The sequence below is a fragment of the Henckelia pumila genome, chromosome 4, assembly GCF_033568475.1.
Source record: "Henckelia pumila isolate YLH828 chromosome 4, ASM3356847v2, whole genome shotgun sequence".
Classification (NCBI taxonomy): domain Eukaryota; kingdom Viridiplantae; phylum Streptophyta; class Magnoliopsida; order Lamiales; family Gesneriaceae; genus Henckelia; species Henckelia pumila.
The window spans coordinates 38,798,501-38,811,244 of NC_133123.1; the positions used below are offsets into that span (position 1 = coordinate 38,798,501).

The 12,744-nt window shown below is 35.9% G+C and overlaps 1 long non-coding RNA gene across 1 annotated transcript; it reads left to right on the plus strand.

Moving 5' to 3' along the window:
• The first annotated feature begins 8,992 nt into the window (after positions 1-8,992).
• On the plus strand, positions 8,993-10,827 carry LOC140894685 (uncharacterized). The gene is made up of 3 exons (XR_012153900.1): positions 8,993-9,121; positions 9,667-9,844; positions 10,604-10,827. It is a non-coding gene; the product is annotated as an uncharacterized lncRNA (long non-coding RNA).
• The last annotated feature ends 1,917 nt before the right edge of the window (positions 10,828-12,744 follow it).

The following is a 12,744-nucleotide window of genomic DNA, read 5'->3' on the forward strand; positions in this document are numbered from 1 at the left end:
TTTAAAAAATTAAAATTTTAATTTTCCGGGCTGTCCGGGACAATCCCGGGCAGCGCCGTGCGCTGCCCTGCGCAGCGCCCAGCGCTGCGCTGGGCCGCGATCCGATCGCTGCCCGTGTTTTGCTCGTCAAAATTTTGATTTTTTTAAAAATTTGTTTTGTTTCAAAAACGAGGCTTAAAAATTTTGTACAATCGATTAATTTAATCGTTTGATCTGAGCAACCTGGCTCTGATACCACTGTTGAAAAACTGTGTTCAGATCAATTAGAATTGATACCCGGTGCAGCGGAAGTTTAAAAATTTATTTTATTAATATGGAACGATTCCATATCTGGGTATTAAAACTTTTACGATTAAATTGTGTAAGTAAAATAAATAATCACAATTAAATATTTTACCTTAAAATCTCGAAGCGAGATTATGGACACCAACAGAATTTAATCTGCTCTTGTTGTATATCCCCGGAACTGATGAACGAACGTTTCTTCAATCAGGTCCACGAATAGAAAACAAAACCCTCTGATTGACTGCACTAGAAATCAATCAGAAGTTTGCGTAGAGAATAAACAGATATGATCTGTTAATTCAGATTGTAATTTTTCATAAAAATCACAAGCCGAATTTTCTCCGAAAGGGACAGAGGATTTCAAAAATCCCCTTCAAATATTTAGAGTGTAATTTCGAAAATTATAAGACACAATGTGTTTGATTTTCGAACCCAACACCTCTATTTATAGATAATTTCTAGTTATAATTGTATCAGGACTCTAACTCCTTAAAGCCCGCAATCCATAACTTAAGCCCAACAAGCCAAGCCCGTTGTTATAGAAATTAATATAAAATTCATCGTGACTCCGATTGATAAACTGATTTCACCAATGTGCACAGAAACCATTTCTGCATCTTTTAGAGTCAAGATAATTTTTCTGAATCCGAATTCAGTGATTTCCAAAAATGCCCATCCTTATGTCATTTTAGGAAATCTCACTCCCTTTAGTTAAGAAGTCCAACTTCTCTTTCATTAAATTTAACTCTTTAAATTTAACTATCTCTACGGGGTTTTAGTAATCCATTATTTGTGTAACCCTCAATGGTTCAGGAATACAGCTAGCCGTGGGCTCACAACTCCTTGTGACTCGAAACAACAATTTCCGACTTACCCATCGAATCATGGTAAGAGCGCCTAGCAACATCGCCCCATGATTCCCTAGGTATTACTGATAGTGCCTGCAAGAACCAGTATATTTTGGTTAGCGTACAGTACGGTCCCTTCATCCATATAACCCGATCGAATCAACAACCATTGGTATATCGAGAGTCGTTCGAGATTCGATAACTATTCATAACATCTTGGAGATCTATTAGTGACATCGCATGTGTTACTAGGATAACCCATTAACCTAAAACACATCATGTACTCTGGCCAGAGATTCGTCACACTAATATCTCCTCAGATCGCATAGGATATCCACACTCGCAAGTATGTGGTGAATCCTTGACAACAAAGCATCGACTCCTATATGTGTCGTAACTGTACCCAATCCCGACACCTGATGACCCCAATAGAGTCGGTAAACGAGTCAAAGTACAGTACTAGCATATAGAGTCTCAATGATGTTTCAAGTAATAAGGACTAATGGTGTACAACCAAAACCGCGGACTTTATCCACTCGATAAGTGATAACCACTTGGAAAGTCCGAATAGGGTAGTTCGATCATTCATCATATGAATATCCATTTGCATGCTTTGAACATCTCTATGTTTCATACCAATGAAACGTGGTACTCGGCATCTCAAATGCTAGTCTCAATCTCGAGCGATCCTTATCCCTCTTTTTTTTGCGGACGGCTCAATTGACTAGGAACAGTTTAGAATATACAGTGACTATAAGATGTGTTTCATGATAGCCATTACCATGTGCTACCACATCGTACATACACTATAGTATATTCAAGGTCTTTATCAAAACAACAATATTATATCATAATATAACAATATGAAGAAAGATAAAGTCAATACCATTATAAAAGTGTAAATTATATTAAACAAAAGATTGTTTTACATAGAGTCATAAAATCCCTTAGCCACAAGTTGGCTAACCGGGCACCCACTCTTTCACAACGATCTGAAGATTCAGTTTTGGTGGAAGAGAATAAAGAGCGACGTAGCGAGGTTTGTATCTCAGTGTTTGAATTGTCAGCAGGTGAAAGCAGAGCGGAAGCGACCAGGAGGTCTGTTGCACAGTCTATCTGTTCCTGAATGGAAATGGGATCACATTTCTATGTATTTTGTCACGAAGCTACCACGATCCATTCGAGGATGCGATGCTATTTGGGTAGTGATCGACCGATTGACGAAGTCTGCTTGTTTTATTCCGTACAGGATGACGTATCGTCATGATCAGATGGCTGAGTTGTATGTTAGCAATGTTGTGAGATTGCATGGGGTGCCGAAGTCGATCGTTTCAGATAGAGACCCTAGATTCACTTCGCACTTCTGGCACAGTCTTCAAGAGGCACTTGGTACTCGATTGCATCTGAGTACATCTTATCATCCGCAGACAGATGGACAGTCAGAGTGGACTATTCAGACGTTAGAGGATATGCTGCGAGCGGTAGTGCTAGACTTTGGCACTAGTTGGTAGGATTCTTTGCCTCTTGTCGAGTTTTCTTACAACAACAGCTTCCAAGCGAGTATCGGTATGGCGCCTTTTGAGGCATTGTACGGTAAGAAATGCCGATCTCCGCTGTTTTGGGATGATTTGTCCGAGTCACCAGATTTGGGGCCGGATATGCTTCGAGATATGGCAGAGCAGGTTAAGATCATTCAGACCAGAATGAAGTCAGCTCAAGATAGGCAAGCGAAGTATGCGAATGTCAGGCGTAGACCTCTGAGTTTTGATCAGGGAGACTGAGTCTTTCTGAAGATTTCACCTTTCAGAGGCACTGTTAGATTTGGGAAGAGAGGAAAGTTATCTTCGAGATTCATCGGTCCGTATGAGATTCGAGAAGATAGGCGATCTTGCCTATAGACTTGAACTTCCTCCGTCTTTATCTGGTATTCACGACGTTTTTCACGTCTCTATGCTGAGAAAGTATCATCCAGATCCTTCTCATATCTTTCAGCCTGATGAAGCCGAGTTAGACGAGACTCTGAGCTATTTTGAACGACTGATTCAGATCCTTGATCGAAAAGAAAAGCAACTCAGAACCAAGTTGATTCCATTGGTGAAAGTGCAGTGGAGCCGTCACGGAGTCGAGGAAGCGACTTGGGAGATAGAATCTGACATAAGACAGCAATTTTTGGAGTTATTCGGATGACGTGAGTTCTTCTTACTGTCTTTAGTTCTTTATTCTATCTTATGAGTTGTGGTTCTCGTTGATTTCGAGGACGAAATCTCTTCTTAGTGGGGAAGAATTGTAACGCCCCGTTTTTATCTTAAATGAGTTTATTTGAGTTAATCGGAGATTGCAGAGTTCAAGAGACGACTTGATTTTGATCAGGGTCTTTTTTGCAAATTTTGGAAATTTCAGGGACTAAAGTGCAAATTTTGAGTTTAATATATTATCTACACTCCATTGACTAGTCTAACCACTCTCTCATCTTCTCCAACTCGATCCCTCTCCATTAAAGCTTGGGAACGCCTCTTTCAAGTTTTGAGATTTCAATCCGAGTTCGATCCGAATGTTGAAAATTATTTCTGAAGGCAGATTAGTGATCACTGCAGTGAGAGCTCTGTTATACCGTAAGTATTTCTCCGATCAGATATGTTTTATTTTTCCGAGGTTGTTAGAATCGATTTAGATTCTAGTATGTTGTTCTTGGTGGAGTTCTGATCGTTTATTATCTGTCGGTTTTGAAATAGAGCGACGTTCGGAATTGTTATGATTTTTGGAAACCATTTTTGAAAATGTGGGTTTTGAGATTTGTTGGGATTGCCTTGTTGTTGTTGTATTAGCATTGAATTGAGTTGATATCGGTAATGAAATGATGTCTGCGTTTCCGGTTTGTTCAGTTTTTAGCCGTTATGCCGTCGGTTTGAGTTTTGGGATTTCGAACCATTTTTGAGTTGTTGAACTTGGCTTGTAAGTTGATCATGGTTATTGATCTTTGATTTGTATCTGAACAGATTCGTTTGGAATTTGTCAAGCCCAGGGTTAACAACATTTGTTCGTTTCAGAGATTTGGATGAAGAACGGTATAGAGATTTACCTTGAGCCTTGTTGTTGTTTAGATTGGTTAGACTTTGATACAATCTTTTGTTGTAACTTCCCAGAAGTTGGAACTACTGCCTTGAAAGGTAAAAGCAGTCATCGATAGCGGGATAGCATACTCGGGACAGTTGGTTCTCAAGTTTTCCTTAAAAACACATACTTGCATCTACACTTGTTCTAGCATGAGGAACTTGTGTCTTGTTGATTTGCTTGAGCTTTTATTATATGGCTATGTTTTATATTCTGTTATGCATTCATCTTGAGCCAACTTTGATTTCAGCGGGCGGAATAGCCCTTTTTGTTTAGACGTTTGGGAACTATAATTGAGTGGCCTAGGTCGTAGTCATTTCGTCTAGTGCTAGCATACTCATTATAGTTTCTCAAAGTCTAGAGGAGTGGGATACGTGGCACCACCTCGATTGGGAGAGTCGGTGAGTCGTCACGTGATCTCATCCTTGGGATCACAAAAGCACAGCAGCAATCCCTCGTTTATCAGATTTGATATCCCGGTTTAAAGACATGCATTTCATTTCATTGTTATTGATTACGTTGTTGTCTTGAAAGCATGTTTATTGTTGCAGCAGCAGATTCTTAGTTTTCTGCATAGAGCATTCTCGCTCGATCGGTGAACTTCAACCGATCGAGCGAGACAATGTAAATCAGCGGGCAGAAAGTTGCTGAAATTGTGCTCGCTCGATCGGCTAATTTCAACCGATCGAGCGAGGCCTTGTTGTTTAAAAAAAAAAAAATTTTAGCCTTGATTGCTTGTTCTTAATTCATGATGTTGGATTAAATGTTATTATATGATCTTGCATTAATCGTAATGATTTGAGAAATTAGTTCCCTAGTCCTCACAACAGGTGGTATCAGAGCGTAAGTTCTTGGAATAAGATAGAAGTTGAGCGGGGTAGATCGAGTCGCATGCATTTTTAGTATTTCTTGATTTATGCTTTACTTACTTTGATATAATGTATGTGAACATGATTTACTGATTGAAGGAATTATATGCTTATATGCTTACGTGTTTACCTGATTATGTGAATTCACATGAATTTTTTAATTCCTTGTAAGCATGTTTCTTTGAATAGCATGAAGAGTTGTAAGCATGTGTAATATGGCAAAGTATGAGATTATATGTATTTTAATTATTTGAATAGTATAATCTCTGTGTTGCTTATGAATCTTATTTTAAAGTAAATCAGGTTCTTTGGGTGATGTAAGCACCCCAGATTGAATCGAACAGTACTTCGTAAGTGAAGTCAGTACCTTCGATTGAACAGATCAGTATTGTAGTAAACTATCAGAATCGATGGATGCTACACTCACATGGATGGAGGTGCTATATGAACGATTTCAGACGTATAATCCGCCAACTTTGAAAGGTACAGAAGATACCAGTGCTTGTGAAGGTTGGTTAGAAGAGCTTGATCAATTGTTTGAATCTTTAGAATACTCTGATGAACGAAGAATCAAGCTGGTTGTATACCAACTGCAAGATTCAGCAAGAAGCTGGTGGTTTGCGACGAAGCAATGTCTGGAAATCAGAGGTATAGTAATTTCTTGGCAGATATTTAAAACTGAATTTTGTCAATGATTTCTTCCGAAATCTTATAGAGAAGATAGAGCAGGAGAATTTGTTAACTTGCAACAAGGAAATATGACTATAGATGGGTATGTTGCTAAATTCTCCAACTTGCTCCGATTTGTTCCTCAAGTGAATCAGGATGAAGAAGTCCAAACGAATTTGTTTATCAATGGACTGAATCCGGAAATTTATTCTTGGATAGATGCGGGGAGACCGAATAGATTGGCTGATGCTATTGACAGGGCTAAAAGAGCAGAAGCCGGTTTTATGAGACAGAAAGAAAGTTCAATTGTGCCTCAGTATTTCGAACAACCGCAATCTCAGTCACATTTATCATCACAGAGCAAATATGAGGCAGGAGGTAGTATTAGTGGAAGTGAAGAGCGGATACAGTATTTGAGGCAACAGTTCAAGAAGTCTGGGAGTGACTCTTCCAGCTCTAGCAGACCAAAGCAGCTTGGTCTGGGTCAGAAAGCAGAATATGCCGGTGAATATTGTACTCACTGTGGAGGAAAACATGCTAGCGATGAATGCCGAGGAACTTTAGGAAAATGTCATCGTTGCTATCAAGTGGGACATTTTTCGAGAGTGTGTCCTAATCCATGGGGAACAAGGAGAAACCTGAATGAAGATCCAACTCGTAGGCAACAAGCATCTACAGATACCTCGGTTCAAGATGCACCAGATGATGATGTTACAGGTACATTTGAGCTTTAAGAAATTGCCTGCATATTTATGAATCTGGGTGCATTGCATACAGATATAGTTGCATAATTTATTATGTTACATTAACTGTATGTTGAACCTTTATCTGAAGTAGTTGCTATGTGCTAACCTGGGTGAACGGCTATAAAAGATGTTATCAGCAAATGGAGTCTGAAAAGCTGAATTATATTTTGAAAGAAATAAGATTAAATTGAAGTTGATTGTGTTACTTGAAATATAGTACGAGTTCCCAAATTCAGGTTCCGCTTTATTTTGGGTATTGAATAAGTTTATGGATCAATCATGATTATTTGGGAAGAATTTAGAGATCTGATAAGATAATTATGAAAAATCAGTTACAGTTGAGCCTTCTCTTTGATGTTGCTGAATCTATTATACCATAGGATCATGACTCTTGAATTTCTTGATATCGATTATGAGGTTTTGTATTCGACCTCGATTGATTTTGATTGGCTCTTATTTCTTGATAGAGTCTTATTTTATTAACTCGCTTAAAGTCGAGATGCAAGTGAGTTGTTTTCACTTAGCAGATTTTGTTATTCAGAATATTGCTCTTTGGATGACCTTGACTTGAGTGAGTTTCTTTGATTATGAATTTCAAGAGTTATTGATCATTTGGTATATACATTCAGTATATTTTGATGTTGTTGGCTCGTAACTGATAGAAAGTTTGATTCAGAGTATCAGTAAGAGTTTTGAATTGGTTGTATGATTTTTCCAGAACTGGATAATAATGCTTGATCGACTGATTAAAGACTTTGATTTGTATGTGAGTCTCTAGACAAGATAGCAATTCAGAGATAATGGATTTTGAGATGAATATTCGTTTGATTGTGCCAGATAGTCTAGACATGAGAAATCACCTTCTGGAAAAGGCACACTACAACAGATTATATATCCATTCAGTTGTTTGGAAATGTTGTATGAATTACTTGGAAATCAGTATTGGTAAAAGAAAATGGAAGACGATATGAAAGAATTGCGTTTCCAATACCTATGTTTCCAGTATTAGAAGCAGAAAAGAAGAGACTGAGTGATCTATGAATCAGTTTAGCAACTCTAAAGTCGAAACAAGAATAATTTTTTGACAGATTTTAGTTCGAAATTACTTAAATCGTCATGAGTTTGCGATTTGTATTGAAAAAGATTTGTCAGATTCAAGAATATTCTGTATTAGCTGTAATATCGATATGAGTTGCTAGCTGTTAAGAAGTTAGTGATATTATGAAATTACAGGAAATTGTTGAAATTTATTGTCGAGATAGAGATTTGAGATTTAGTTGGTAGATTGTGACATCGATTTTCAGAATTTCTGAGTGTTTGATTGCCTTATGCCACCCTTTGATTGATGGATTGTCTAAGGTGACTATCCAGATTTTAAAAAAAATAAAAAATGCTCAGAACTATAGTATCTGATTCGGTACTAACTGATAGATTTTGCCACTTGCTTATTGCAATTCCTGTAACAGTTACTCGATTGATATAGAAATCGTGTTTTTGATTAAAAAATGAGAAGAAAAGCAGAAGTTTATTTGTGATGAGGCGGTATTGCAAAAGTATCGGTGATCAGATCAGATGTGCTTTGATAAAAGACAGAGAATATGAAGATTGATTCGTACCGAATTTGAACAGAGCAGATTAGATAGAGTAAGAGATTGAAGCTTGAACAACATGTTCAGTGAGAAATGTTCTTTCCGGAGTAATATCTGATTCAGAAAGAAATTTCATTATGATCTAATGAATAATCAATACAGATTTTGGTCAGAAAGAAGAAGAAGATAAGATATCAGAACAGATATCAAAAGCTCTTAGAATTGAAGTAAGAATTACTTCAGTCAGTTTTACAATTTACGCGATTTAGTAGTACGATTGAATGCGATTTCGAGGACGAAATCATTCCTTATAAGGGAGGAATTGTAAGGCCCTGAAAATATGAATATTAATTACGGAATTAGATATTTAAATTTCGTATTTGGAAAATATTCAATTTGGAAATTATGGAAATTAGAGATGTAATTTTCGAGCCGAAAATATTTAATTTGAGAATTTACGGATATTTGAGAATTAAATTCCGGGATTCTTAAATTAAAAGAATAAATATTCTAATTGAATATTTATAGGATTAAGATTGAAATTCCTAGTTTTGGGAATTAAAGAGGATTTAATTTGAAGAAGAAACTCGAGCAGGGATCAATTTGCAAATATTGAGAAGTTCAAGGACTAAAATGCAATTTTAATCCGAGAACATTTAATTTGAGAATATTTGGAGTTTGGAATGAAATTCTCATATTATTAAATTATTTATAATTGAAATTGAATTAAATCGCTTGTCTGGGGAATGATTTGCAATTTTTCCAAAGTTGAGGGCCAAATTGCAATTAGGCATGTGAGTGGGATCACACGTGTGATACATATATGAATTGGTACAACCAATTCATTCCACTCAGCTGAATAAACGAAAGGGAAACAGAAACATTGAAGAAGAAGCTCCCATGGTCGATTCTTGTCTTCCAAAATTCATAGAATTCGATCCGGCCGGTAGAATTTCAAATTGATCGTATATTCACGATCACGGCTTCGAGTGCTACACTCTGACGTAAGTTTGGCTAAATTCTGAGATGTTTTAATTTTGAAGAAATTGTTAGAATTAATATTTGATTGTATAAACGTGTTCTAGTACATACGACGATAGCATATCTAAGTCGAATCGTGAAAAGATCGTCATTCGGGCATGTTTATCAATTTTTGAATATTTTCTGAATTTTTGGAAATATTATGCTGCTGAATTCGTGTATGTTTGATGGGAATTGATATGAATATGTGTTTAGATGATTGAGAAGATGATGTTAATGCTTTTAGAATTTCCGATTCCGGTCCGTTGTGCCGTCGGTAGAAGATTTTGAATTGATATGAAATTCTGAAATTATTGGGATGCTATTTTCGAATTATGGCTTATATATTGAGGTTGATATTAGATTTAGATCAATTTTTAGATGATGTGTAAGCCTTTGGATTTATCGAATTTGAATCGTTACGCCGTCGGTTTAAATTCCGGTCAATCGATCAAGAATTGTAGTTGCTGCTTGATGAATTGTAATGATGTTTTGAAGCTGATGTTGAGTTTTAAACAATGTAATTCAGATTTAAGTTGGAAAGTATCGAAGTCGAGTCGACGAGTCCGGAATTGATTTGAAATGAGCTTCAAGTTGGACACAACTAAAGAAGAATGAACAAGAAGTGAAGTGAGCATAATTTTGAGAAGCTTGTTGTTGTTGTTTAGAAGTTACAAGAGTTTAGAGAAGTAAAGATCAAGATCAAGGTATGATTCGACATTAACCTTGGCAGGTAGAATAAATCGAGAACGTGGTGGTTTTCGAGTTTATTAAATCACATACATGCATGATTAGTTGTTTTACTTAATCTTATATGATCTAAATGAATTACTTGACTTAGTTGATTTGGTTGATATATGAGTTGTTTGATTTAAACATGATTACTTGTTGATATTGATGATTGAATATTTATTTGAGATTGATGAGTTTAGATTATTCTGAATTGTTGAGTTATGGTAGATTGGTTATAGAATTGAGAGTAAACCTCTTGAACCATAATTCTTTCGAAACCTTGAAAACAGAATCGAAAAGAAAATATTGGACGTGGTGAACTTGTATATGAGAGGCTAGATATCTGACTTGATTTCTTTTGCCACAGTTCTCAGTATAGTGTTCACAATCCAGGGAATACGAGATTGACCACCTCGAGCGGGAGCGTAGGTGGGAGGCTTGATTTTTGGCCTTATTATATTCCCGGGATCCCAACGAAATGATTTTTGAAAATATTGATTCTGTGAGACTTGAATCCTTGAACCCTCGACTTGACTTTGAGTCTTTAAATTATTGAATGAATTTTCTTTGAAAGATATTCGACAGATAAGGGTATAAGGAACTTATGATTGTATTTGTAGATTTACTTGTTTAAGTTATATCTACTTGATTTATATAGATGTCTTTCATACTGAGATTTATTCTCACCGGAGTTATCCGGCTGTTGTTTTGCTTGTATGTGTGCATTGCATCAGGTTGAAGAATATACGAGTCAGACTTGACATGGAAGTGAGAGATTGAGAGATTAGAGTGGAGACTCGAGTGTTAGAAGAAGTTTATGTTATGTCAAGCATGTTAGATTAGAATCCAATGTTGATATGTTAAATTCATTGGTTTCATTTATTCTTTCATGTTTTGATGTTTGTATTAAAGGCTTGAGATTAGACTCTAATCTAGATGTTGATGTTGTTGCTACAAGTAAAATTTAGTTGAGTCACTTTAGTATATAAGCTGTCAAACCTTGTATGAAGTTAGTTGTTGGAAGTTTTGATTCAATTTGAATACTTGTATGCAACTTTTGAGTTTGATGTCTTACATTGTAGAAACTTGTGCAAGATAAGGTATGAGTTTGTATGCATGTTCTACCTTGTATCTTGTATTTAGATCATTCTAGCATGAATTGGAGATGCTTAGAATGTTTCAAGCACATTAGATATTGCATAATACAGCAACAGCAGATTCTGAGTTTTCTGCATAGAGCATTCTCTCTCGATCGGTGAACTTCAACCGATCGAGCGAGACAATGTAAATTAGCGGGCAGAAAGTTGCTGAAATTGTGCTCGCTAGATCGGCTAATTTCAACCGATCGAGCGAGGCCTTGTTGTTTAAAAAAAAAAAATTTAGCCTTGATTGCTTGTTCTTAATTCATGATGTTGGATTAAATGTTATTATATGATCTTGCATTAATCGTAATGATTTGAGAGATTAGTTCCCGAGTCCTCACAATAATCAACTTCCAATTTATCTTGTATGTGTGGTAAGAGGATCTTGAATTTATCCGGCCCAAATATTTGGGTTAAATATGTCTCTGAGATTAAACTGTAATCTGACCAGTTGACGAAATAATTATATGGACGTGCTCCGAGTATTTCATAAAATTCGTGGCATTCTATATGATTATATTGAAGCTCTTCTATTGGGAATTGATATCTTCCTCCAACAGCACTATCCATAAATATCCTGTGTCTTGCTGGTTTTATTGAAAACCCTTTTACAGTAGGAATTGTAGAATATACTCTGCAGAGTTGAGTTTTTTGTTTATTAAGGTATGTCGCTTTGTGATATTCATTTAAAACCAATTTAGTTCTATCTCCCAATGATTCCAACTGAGAGATATTACTAAATCTGAAAGCATGGACTACTCCGAAGTCCATTAGACGACCAATAGTCATTTTTGAATGATCATAAATAGATAAATCAAGATCGACTGTTAATAGTCCCATAATTTCGATTTTCTCACTGTTTTCAAAATAATATTCATTGAGATCTTGCCAAATGGAAAGTCCGGGAATAGGACTTGTGGCTGCTGAGGCTATGAAATTTTGGATCTCAATTATATCCAAAAAAAAGCTATCAACGAGTTTATATTTTATAACAGTTTTTAATTCAGGCTCGAAAAGAGTGGATTTAGGGTATCATGGGTTTTTAATATCATTCTGGTTTTTAGATGCTTTTCAGGGATGATTTGTTTTTCATAATTTCCTTGGGCAAGAAGGGAATTATTTTGGGATTTTAAGTATTGGTTCTTTTCATTGAGTTCAGAATATTTTTGGTTCAAATTTTTAAGTTCTTCACTCAATGATTCAATCTCTTTTTCAAGAGTCGATACCTTTTGGGAAGTATCTTGAGTGTGTGATGTGGATGCACAATCTGTGCTGGCTAAAGGATTTTCACAAATTTTTTTTTACATCCTGGCTGGATATAAAAATTTAAACCAATGGTTTTTCTGCAAGCAGCTAATGCTTCGTTGTAAGAATAGTATCCTTTATATAAAGGATTAAGATAATTTTTTATATTTTTGGATATTGCTTTCCATTCATGAAACATTCCTAGAATATTTCCAGAAAAAATCACATAATGGTTGAAATTTATTCTTGGAGGATTGTTACTAATTCCACAATTTTCTCCAATCATAAAATAATTTGTCAAAGCATTACAAACTTGGAGTTTTGCTGTTCTTTGGTTATCCAAATTCCAAATATTATCCAATATATTTTGCTGAAAATGATTTACGTTTTGTCCAAGACGTAAATTAAATTTATTTTGCTGAAAAATAGGTAATCTAATATCGCAGAATTGAATGAAATTACCTCTTCTACCTGGTTGATAAGGTTCG